Genomic DNA, 12,340 nt, shown 5'->3' on the forward strand with positions numbered 1-12,340 from the left:
ATAATACAAGCCCTAAGCATATTCTCAAGAGTTTGAATAGTACGTTTCTCCTGACCTTCCGTTTGGGGATGAAAAGTGGTAATCAACTTCATCTTAGCACTCAACCCTTTTTGGAATGACCTCCAAAACCTAGATGTGAATTTTGCACCCAGATCTTATATGAAGGATAAAAGAATAGCATGGCGACACACAATATCATCATGAAGATCCTAGCATAATCATCCGCTGAATAAGTATACTTGACGGGAATAAAGCGAGCGGACTTGGTCAACCTATCCGTAATCACCCATATAGAATAATATTTCTTCTGAGTACGAGGTGAACCCACTACAAAAATCCATATTGATGTCTTCCCACATTCAAATAGAAACTTTGATATCTTGTAGTAAGCCACACAAATTTTGATATTCGGCTTTTACTTGTTGGAAAATCGGACACTTTGTGAAAAACTCCGCAATGTCCTTCTTCGTACCTTCCTACCAATGTACTTTCCTAAGTTCATGGCACATATTTGTCGAATATGGATGAATGGAGTAGAGGGACCCATGGGCCTCTTCAAGGATCTGATCCCTTAATCCATCTATATTGGGAACACACAATCATCCTTGGAACCTTAAAATATGTTTCCCCTATAAGGAGAATACCTCATTAAACTTTCAAAAAACCGATTCCTTCAACATCATCATTGACTTATCAAGGTGTTGTTTGGACTTCACCTTAACTACTAGTGATGACTCGGAGTTATTATGAACCATGAAACAACCATCCGAAGAATCTTCCAACCTCACACCTAACCTAGCAAACCTATGAACATCCATCACTAGGTCTTTATTGGATTCATCAATGTGAGATACACTATCCATAGTCATAAGAAATAGGGAATCTGCAACCACGCTACCCTTACCGCGGTGATAGAGGACCCTCATGTCATAATCAATCAACAATTCTAACCACCTTCTTTGTCGGAGATTCAATTTTTTTGGGTAAACACATATTGGAGAGTCTTATGGTCGGTAAATACATCAACATGAACGCCATAAAGTCATGCCTCCATATTTTCAAGGCAAACACCATGGCCGCTAAGTCAAGGTCATGAGTTGGATAGTTTCTCTCATGTACCTCAAGTTCCCTAGAACCATCCATGTTGCACAAGCACACACTCCTAACCCATTCGGGATGCGTCACAATACACAACAAAACCTTTTGTACCCTTCGGTAAAGTAAACACTGGAGCAAATGTAAGCCTATCTTTCAACATTTGAAAACTTCTCTCGCATGCCTCTGAGCACTCAAATTTCTTACCCTTTGGGTCAAAGTAGTCAAAGGAGATGCAATAGACGCAAAAACCTCTACAAACCTTCGATAATAGCCCGCTCAACCCAAGAAACTCCTAATATCCATTCAAGTCAAAGGTCTAGGCCAATTTTTCACCGCCTCCGTTTTCCTTGAATCAACCTCAACTCCCTCATTAGAGATGATATAACAAAGAAATGTCACCAACTTTAACCAAAACTCGCATTTTCTATACTTGGAAAACAATTGATGTTCTTTAAGTACTTGCAACACTACCATTAAATGGTTTATGTGCTCATCCTCATTTTTTCAACATACCAAGATGTCGTCAATGAATAGAATGACAAATAAAAACACCCTATTTATCTGTTCAATAAACGTTGCCAGAGCATTAGTGATACAAATGGACATATTAAGAAATCATAATGACCATATCTAGTCCAGAATGTCGTATTTGATATATCCTCACCTCTCACCCTAAGTTGGTTATACCCAACCTCAAGTCAATCTTAGAAAAGTAACTTGCCCCTTTGAGTTGATCAAATAAGTCGTCAATCCAAGGAAGAGGGTACTATTCTTGATTGTGACTTTATTGAGTTGGCGGTAATCATTACACATTCTTAAGGACCCATCCTTCTTATTCAGAAACAAAGCCAAAGAACCCATGGAGAAACACTAGGTCTTATGAAGCCTTTTTATTGTAAATGCTTGAGTTATGCCTTCAATTATTTCAATTCCGTCGGAGTTATCCGATAAGAAAGAATTGAAATAGGATTTGTATTCGGTAGTAAATCAATACCAAAATCAATTTCCCCTTCAGGAGGAATATCGGGAAGCTTATTAAGAAAAACCTCCGCAAATTCTCTCACCACAAGGACTGACTCAATAGGAGGAATTTCGGAATCTAGATCTTGGACTCTTACAATATGATATCAACAACCTTTAGCAATCATTTTGAATTATTTTAGACAAGAGATAATACGAACTCTACGAATAGTGTTTCCCCATCCCTCCCCCCTTCCACTCTACAACGAGTTCATTTGGAAAGTTAAATTTCACCACCCTTGTCCTACAATCAATAGAAGCAAAGCAAGCATGCAACCAATCCATACCCAATATAATAGCAAAATCAAGCATATATAGTCCTACTAGTTCAACATAATAAACTTTACTGGGCAACATTATAGGAAAATTTCTATATACCCTTTTTGCAACAACCGATCACCCACCGAAGTGGACACTTTAAAAGGTTCATGCAAAATATCTGGTAAAAATGAAATTTTTTGGCTACTAGAGGGTTAAAAAAGGATAAAGTAGCACCAGGATCAACTAAGGCATGTACATCAAAACAGAAGACTTTCAACATACGGGTCACCACGTCTTGAGAAGTCTTTTGCATACCCCTAGAGCGGAGAGCATATAAGCGGTTCTTATTCGGAGCCTCATTTGAACCACTTGCTTGAGCTTGACCACCCTTTTATTGACCCTTTAAATTAGGTCAATCCCTAACCTTGTATCCACTTTTTCCACAACAAAAAGAATTCCCCGTCCAACCAAACATTCACTAAAATGACCCTATCCGCACTTGGCACATTTAGGCTTCTCATGTTGTGAGTTTCCACTCCTTATCTTTTGGTCTCTCGGTTAGTTACCTTATCATCACGAGACTTACGAAACCTGGATGGAACTTTATTAGAAACTCACTTCTTAAATCTAGGCTTGTCTTGTCTCACAAGCCTATTCTTTGAAGAACCTACATCAAAAAATCTTACCCTCTTTGCATCTCTACTCTTCCTCTTAACCCTTGCCTCAGCCACATACTTGGCATGCACCATAAGACGAGAAATATTCTTGTTATCATGTAATATAGCCGAATGACACTTCTCTTTTATATCTAAGATCGGAAACCAAAGAAGGGGCATATTTCGACAATTTAGTGAATTTCAAAGAGTATTTATGAACACTCATACCTCCTTGGAGAAGGTTGATGAACTCCACCACTTTATCTTTACTCATCTCCCTAGGAAAGAACCGATCAAGAAAAGCTTTCTTGAAGATTTCCCAATTCAATGGACCACCCCTCAATGGCCTATATTCCCTCCATTTCACAAACCATACTTGAGTCACGCCTTAAGTTGATGTCAGGCCAACTTGGCCTTCTCACTTGTGGACAAACCCATAGCCAAAAGTATCTTATAGACTTCTTTGATAAATTCCTGGGGGTCTTCCTCAATATTAGACCTGCAGAAGGTGGGAGGGTTCATTAGAGGGTAGTCCCATAGATGGGAATCCATACTAGTAACTTGTTGATGAGGACGGGGTAAAACCTCACGGTTGGCTTGGCCGCCATAGCTTAGTCTTGAACAGTGTCAGCTTGAGACAATTGGATGAGGGCAACCCTTATATCTCCATCAAGGAAGAGTGGAGGATTCACTGGAGCTTATTCCATATTAGCATCATCATCAAGTGGATGAACTTTATCACCACGGGAAGGATCTCCCGCTTTGGCAATCTCCTCCTAATGTCTTCCTGTCGCATTCGTTTGAGTGTTCTATTCTTTCTATAATCACAACAATAGGATTAGATGCAAAATAATTCCAAAAGTATACTCGATATATATATTATGTGTATGTAGAGATCTATGTAAACCTCCAAGTAGAAGTAATAAAATGTTCTACATACACATAATATATATATATATCGAGTATACATAGACCATTCGTATAGGATGGTTACATAGACTTCTACTTTAATTGCACATATACATATATAAGATAGAACAAAGTCTTAAAGATTGTCTCATCTCATACCATCTAAATGATCATAGCAACTTAGGAATAGCCCTACATCTATGTAAAGAAAACACATCTTGGATTATAAAAATGGTTCACAAATTAAAATAGAGTGAACATAAGTCTTAGAAAACAAAGTAAAACCATAAGCTAGATATTGGCATTGCTCTCAAAATGTGAGGACCTATCCACTTGGATGGTAGATAATATCCAAGCCTTCTTCCAGTCGTCTCCAATGAGCCTTCAATGACCGGAACCTAAAATGTTAGGGAAAAGGAAGAAATTGGGTTAGTACGCCATTTGTACTATGTATAAGACCATATGCACATATACTTGTAAAACATGCTAAGAAAAAGAAGAATTCGTAAAGTTTGCATTTTTCCATTAAAAACCATTATGCACATTCCACAAGATCATACCAATCAACATTGCATATTTATTAAGTCATAGGCATGTTCATCACAAAAGTACAACTTCAAGTTTAGTCAAGTAAACCATTAATATCATGTTGGTTGATACATACTCAAATAACTCAACATCCAAGTCATATTATCAATTAGCATGAATAAGAGTATATTTCATTATTACAAAACAAGATAATTTTCCATGAACCTCTATCAACTCAAGAAGTGCAATGACCAAGTAAAGCCCCGTAACCTTACTCCATCAACTAACTCAATAAGAATCATGACTAACATCCTACTTCACATAACATGACATTTACACATATATTTCATCTTACTTTAATAATATAAACCAATACATACTTATAAGTAAACTGATAAACGTATAGTATCAACAATGTGAAAGTTCATCATGTACATATGATTTATCATTACAAACATAAACATACATAAGAACATCCTCCTAATACTCCCTTCAAGGATAACTAGTGCAATTATTACGTAGAGTCCCATACCCCTACCTAGACTAAGCTAGACTTGTAAGGTTATCCTAGTTCGAGTTCATCCTTTAATTCATTTTTTACCTTTTTGGGAACATCTTGCTTTAACCAGCATATGCCACATCAGCTAGTGTGGAATCCGGAGTTGTAAAACCTTACACTGATGGAAGGTGGTCTATGGCTAAAGTAAAACAAAATATAAACATAGCTTTCTACGAGGATCCTCTACATGCCACATTCAAATTGGGGCCTCATCTCATGGGAATCCATTTGATGAGTGTCCCTCATTGGGGAGTCAACACCACATTAGAACAATAGGGTGAATGTTACACTATGGGAAGTCATTACTTCCCATTGTCAAGTTTACTCGGTGTTAAGATAAGTCCTTTTATTGAAATGTCTTTAAGCCTTTATTATCAATCATAGCTTATTTTAGGTAATAGGGTCTAAGCCTTGTATAATCATCATCATAAATAGCTCAATAAGAATTGCATGAGTATAAGTTCTTTCATCACAATTAATATAAGTGAGGTTAGCACATAAGTATTTTATATCATAATAAGGCACGTTCATAGTCATCATCATCCTTATAACATATACACCTTAATCAACCTCACAACATATTAAAGATATTTAAATTTAACATCATACCATCCTATCAATACTAATACAACTTACTCCAATATAACATCATGACTTAATCACAATTAACCACAAATGGAAGTAAAGGATAGAGATCATAAGACTTACCAAGTCTCCTTCATAGTTCAACATAAAGGTATTACCATAAACCGTCAATTAAATCCAATTTAGATCTACAACATCATAATTCCATAATCAACATGATAACAAAGTTAGAAGAATCACTACATTACAATTCAATACTAGATAATAGCTTATGATAAGACACTTAGGTTAATTATCTTTTTAACCAAGACCATCATGTCAAGAACTAGAATGAAAGACTACAAATCACTATAATTTTTTCATTATTAAGGTAACAACACCAATTAATATAATTTCAACAAATATCCAAGTCAATTAAACCAATTTCAACCTAATTCATGTCAATATCCAACCAAGGGTTAAGGATTAAGGATTATTATCTACAATCTATACAAAATAATCAAGATATAACACAATTAAGTTATAATAAATGTTAACCTATTCACATTAACCAATAGAAAACATAAATAAATCAATTCATAACCTAATTTTCGAGATTCAAAAGAACCAACATGAAATTCCAACTTTTGAAAATATTTTGAAGGAATCCTTTAAGGAAAGAGGTCTCAAAGGTGAATTATATCTCATACCTCAATGTTTTATGAATATTTGATGTTGAATTCGTCCTTTTTTATCCCCAAAAACCCTTCACTATCTTGTTCTTTAATGGTATCTTCCAATAGAGCGAGAAAGAACAAAGAAGGAAGAGGAATTGTTTTGTGAGTTATGTTTAATCTAATGAGGGTTGGGCTTTTTATAAGGGGGAGGGGGGTAAATTTACTTAATTAGACTATATTATTCCCCTAATTAACCACCAACGACTTTAACTAATTAAATGAAACTAGCTTAAAATGTGTAGGGAAATTGGACCCTCACAAACAGAACCCCGATCGACGGTCCGTCTGTGAGTGGATGCGCACTTTGCCTTCCATGGTGCTCAACCGTCGTTTCGGTCAGAGACTTGTGCAGGAGAGGGCTCTAACAAAATAATGTTGTTTGACGGTTGGCATCGATGCCTCATCAATGAACACACGAGCCGTTGTTTGTGTTTCATTGGTGCGCACTGCCCAGTGTTGCCTCGTGGTTACTAGGGTCCTCCTCAAGGGCCCTTGGTTGGTTCTTAGGGATTCTTAACCGTACGTTTCGACCAAGAATCATCATAAACACCTATCAGCTACCTTTCCATAAATTTTCATGGATTTCCTGCTTCTAAAAGCTCATCAAATAGGCTTAGGCACGCTAGTACCTCCTAGACCTAGTTTTCAGACATCATGGACGTTATTGGATATTTTTGTTCCTAAACTTATTAAATGATCTGTATTCAGTAAAATAGATCTTGAAACAGTGTTTAGACCTCATGGAACCTAATGGTAGGACTTAAGACTCATCTTGGATTTTCGAAATGTTACAAAATATGTTTGATGAAGTCTAAAAATTGACAAGTTCTTAAGGAAGTTTAAGTCACTATTATATAGTTTTCCTACCCATACCGTAGGATAAACTAAAACCCATTAAAGTCCTATTCGATTCTATTCAAGCATACTTAATTTTTGGAGATGTATATAATGGGCAATCATGTGGTTCATTGTTCATACATGTGAATTATATTTGTGAGTGTGAAAATTGTTCTTGATATCATGTCTTTAATTTATATTCACTCTTTTGAATTGAGTGTCTAGAATATTTCTTCTTGTGAGGGAACTTGTTTCATGATAGATAGGTGATTTTATTAACTTTCTTTGATGAGAGTAGGTGAGCAAGCTTAAATTTGATGGGTTTAAAGTCCTTCCTTGAGATTATTAAGTTAGAGGTTTGTTGTTTATTTGGATGTCTTGCATAATGATTGAGAAGTCTACTTGATATTTTGAAATTCATATACGACCTAATTATTTGTATAAATCAAAATGATGATATTGCTAGTTGGATTTTCTTGAGATGAGCTTTCACGCTTTCTCGAGGACGAGCTAAAGTTTTAAGTGTGAGGTGTTCATGTGAGGCTAAAACTATATTTTTTTAATCATTATTTTTCTCACATTTATTATTTATATTTTCCTTTTTAGCATAAATTTTATGAATTCTTCTAAATTTTTTATTTTATTTATAAGATTAAATTGATAAAAAATTGGAGAAGTTTGGAGCCAAAATAAATTAAAGATAGAAGGTTGAAGAAGGATATCAAGCAGGCAACTTAATGGAAATAAGTTAATATAAAATTAATATTAATATAATTTATATGAAAATAAGTAAAGGAAAACTTACGTGCCGGTCCACGTGCCCGGAAGCAATATAGAGAGTTTCTCGCTCAAAATTAAAATCTACACGCGCAAAAATAAAAAGGCAATCCAATTCCTTTTGGTTTTGGATTCCTAATTTGTTTGGATTACTAAATTTATAAATAGTGCATAGAAATAATTATTAGGGAGGAGGCCAAGAATCAAGAAACAAGACACAAATATCAATTTTTTTCTAGCTTTGGAACGTTGAATGAGTGGTCATGAAGCCCGGAGAATTGTTGTTTATTCTTTCTTGTCCTTTATTAAATATTTTCTTTCGTGATTAATAAAACATAATATAGCTATTATTTTTATCTTTTTTCATTAACACGAGCATATATATTTTAATAAATTTTTATTGTGTTTTTGAGATAATGATAAGCTAAATTTAATAATTATGGTTGTGGAAACCATAGGAGATTAACAAAGTATAAATACTCACTAAGAGATTCTCAAATAGGTTTTTGCATGCATTGATAATTCTTTCGTTTAGAAGTATCTTTAATGAGTGCACACGTTAGAAATCGCCTTGTTGCTACTTGTCGGACCAGGGATATAGTTAATAAGAAAGAATTATCAATATAGATTTAGTGTGATACTATCTAATAGCATATTGTCGATTGGTGTGAAGTAATAACTAAGAGATACATCGATTATGATGTATAATATGAGGTAATGGGAAGGTTTGTAAATTATACACATGTAACCGGACCAAGGTGCGGGGTGAAATTCTCTAGTTGCTGGACCAAGGAATTAGAGATACCTAACTTATCATTTTTCATGTAATACACTATGAAAGAATTGTTATTACTAGGATTAACGCGTTATGAACTTATGGGGAATATATTTCTAGTTATTTTTATCAATTTGGATATAAAAAATATTTAGTTCAAAGCTATATTTAGTGGTTTTATTTATATTTAAATTTAAATCCCCCCACTTTTATATGATGACTATCGAGTTAAATATTTTCTATTGATAATATTCTTCCTGTGGGATCGATCCCGACTAATCGTTTAGTAAATATATTGCATAAGATCATTTATATTTCTTTTCAAGAAGTATATTTGAACGTTATCAATTGACACCATCTATCCAAAAGGATTAGTCTATAGAAGACAGAAGAAATGTTAAAAAATCATATTCAAAGGAAGTTGATATCCTTTGACAAATACTACGCCTATAAATCTCTTTATTAAGGACATTCTCCTCTTGTCCTTCCTAAGGTCGTTTACACAATTCACATGACTATTCAAAACTAAGTTTATTGTCCACAATCTTAAATCATATTTTAATCATTTAAGAAATTGGAACTTGGACTTTGGATAGACACCCCCACACTTTGAAATATTTCAAGTTTGATTTCCTTCCTTTCTATTTCTCATATGAAATAGATTGTGTCCTGAACCAACAAAATTTCTTTGTAAAAACACAAAACTTTTTGTTGTTTTCTTTTGTAGTTCGGATTGTTCCACCGCACAAGTTTTGTTGTAAACCTGAACATATATATAATGCATCCATTTTTTCTTTTAATATTCGATTTTTCATTAGATTGAGGTGAATAGAGCAACAGTTTGATGGATGATTCTACTATTCAAACATATTTTTGTATAAGGAGATTTATACTCTCCATTCTTATCACTTCTTATCTTTTTTCCATCTGATTTTCAACTTTAACATTATATTGTCTAGACATTTCTATTGGTTTATCCTTACCATTCAACAAATAGACATAGTCATTTCTAATGCAATTCTCAATGAAAATTATGAGATGCTTTTTTCCATCACGAGATGTTTTTGACTTCATATTATAAATTTTAGTGTAAATCAACTATAAGGGATTAGAATTCCTTTCAACAGATCTGTAAGAATCCTCAGCATACTTAGATTCCTCACAAACATGACATTTTTATTTATTGCACTCAAAGTTAGACAAACTTCTAATTTGATCAGTTTTCCTTGCAAGGTGTAGGTGTTGAAGTCATAAACTTCGACTCAAGAAAGTAAGAACAAATAAAAATAATGAGTGTGAAAAGATTTTCGCAAGGTAGTCTTTTTCTCACTAATATTTTGTTCCTATTTCTTACAATATTTTGTGATACAAACATTGTTTTGAGCCATCGACTTGCAAATATCCTTTTCAGAAGGACCTTTCCATAACTTTCGAATTGATTGTTATAGAACAGCAATGTTCATTGGCTAAAATAAAGGCATTATAGTCAAAATGTTTCTTTTACAAAACATAACAAATGATTATTCACCACAATTCACGTCTATGCAAATACATTTATTATAATAGACATATCTTTTCACAAAAAAACACAACATTTTAAATGACACTTTTTTCATTAAAAAAACACATTTATTTTGAACAGGTATATATATATAATTTGATAGTTTCATTCTGGTCACAGCATATACTAGTAATAGAGAAACTCAAAACCCAAAATACAGAATATACTCCAAGAATTTGTGGGTCCAACTTAATACAAAAGTATCACTAAATTTCATATTTTTTGCTCCAAAATTAAATAGACACCATGTCTGATTTTATCTTTATCATAAGCTAAGAACTCCAACATTTTAAATGTGATCTGAAAAATATATTTCAAGTTTTTGAAAATATTTTTGCACATATTTTTCAAGACTATAAAAATATCATTGGTCTTATGAAACATGTTTTGGAAAAACTGTTCTATAAAAGAATTATATTGCTTCAATTCCCTTTGCCAATATTTACATAGTGTCAAAGGGTATTCCATAGAGGCACAAAATGACAAACTCTTAGTCACTGGTATATTTTTTCTTTATCAAAAATAGACAAACCACTTAGTATTTAGAATACTAACAATAAAGACAAAAATATTTGTACAATTTGTTTCTATATAACAGTGAAGTTTATAATAGTCAGAAGTACAACATTGACTTATTATGTGAATTTTTCATTTTCAAATATATTGCATAGTATGATTTATTTAGAGTAGAAACTACAACAGTTTTATGTCTACAAAAATAAGACAAAATTCAATTTTGTATCGAGTACAAAATTACAAACGTTTTCTAGTCTCCAAACAGGATTAAATATATTCTTTATCACATAGAAATGGTTTTTTCTTTCAATAGTCTTCCAACTATATAATTTTTAAATACTATTTTATAAAAAAAAGGTACGCATATCTCATTTTGCAAACTAAAAAATTTAACGAAAACACTATTTGCCAAGCAAAATTCATTCCACAACATCTGATTTTGCAAAGAAAAATTTCCAAAGATACACATGCTAAAAATAAAAGTTCTTAGCTCTTATAAACTATTTCCCTTCTTAGACAAAATAATAAGATGCTTACCTCATGAAATCTTTGACTTGAATACAACCAATAAATGTTTTCTCTACATTCTCTCTTCAACCATGCTAAACGAAGCACCGAATTATGGAGAACTAATGCATTAATCTTCTACTTTCATTATTTATTTCTCTCACTCCGTAGAATATTGAAAAATACCAACAGTATGATAATTTTCTTAAGATTATTGTTCATCTTGTATTCATAAGATACTTAGAACAAAACTTTAAAGAACTTGGTAAGACACAACAAAGATTACGAATATTTTAAGAACTAGAAAATTAAAACTAGTAGAGGAACTAGAATCAGAAATAGATTAGAAAAAATATACGAATTATTTTTTTAAAAGAAGATTTGTTGTCAATTTGTGTCTAAAGAATCTTACTGATTCCAAATAACTTTGCAAAAACATGAAGTTACCAAAGTTTAATGAACAAGTGAAGAACACAAGAACAAAAGAACAAAAATTAATTCACAAATCTAAACTCTGTAACACATACCGGAATCTGTAAAAAAAAAACAAAAAAAGATCAAGCCCACTGAATGCATAGGGTCCCTTATGGAAATTAATCCTTTCTAGTATCCGAGGTTTGATTTGGAATATGTCCTCCCAAGATAGAATGATCTCAATCACCAGTGTATTGATATCCAAAATGCTACTGTGAGCGAGCCTGTCATGTAAAGTAAAGTACACTTAGAATACTAGATTTAGTAGTACCAGTAGTAGAAGTCCATAAGTTGGCTCTTAAAATGAGAGGAAATTCCTCAATTTATAGAAAACAAAGGGTAGTGTGAAAATGTTCTTATTGTGACTTACCGAAAAGATTACAAACCTTTGAAAAAGTCACAATCTTAAGAAAAGATCACAAGCTTACATAAAAGTGACAACTCTTCATTTTCCATTCACACCTTTTAAAATCTAGCACCTTGTGTCTTTCTTGAAACATGAAACACAACATAAACTTCTGGACTCTAGTTTTGGTTATCATGTCTTTAAAATCAGAAACA

General features: G+C 33.1%; 1 long non-coding RNA gene across 1 annotated transcript; it reads right to left on the reverse strand.

Annotated features, from left to right (window-relative positions):
- Window positions 1–4,078: 4,078 nt before the first annotated feature.
- Window positions 4,079–6,419, reverse strand: LOC109119866 (uncharacterized). The gene is made up of 2 exons (XR_002027423.1): window positions 6,306–6,419; window positions 4,079–4,342 (listed from the first exon to the last, which is right to left on the reverse strand). It is a non-coding gene; the product is annotated as an uncharacterized lncRNA (long non-coding RNA).
- Between the last annotated feature and the right edge of the window lie 5,921 nt (window positions 6,420–12,340).

The sequence above is a fragment of the Solanum lycopersicum genome, chromosome 1, assembly GCF_036512215.1.
Source record: "Solanum lycopersicum chromosome 1, SLM_r2.1".
Classification (NCBI taxonomy): Eukaryota; Viridiplantae; Streptophyta; class Magnoliopsida; order Solanales; family Solanaceae; genus Solanum; species Solanum lycopersicum.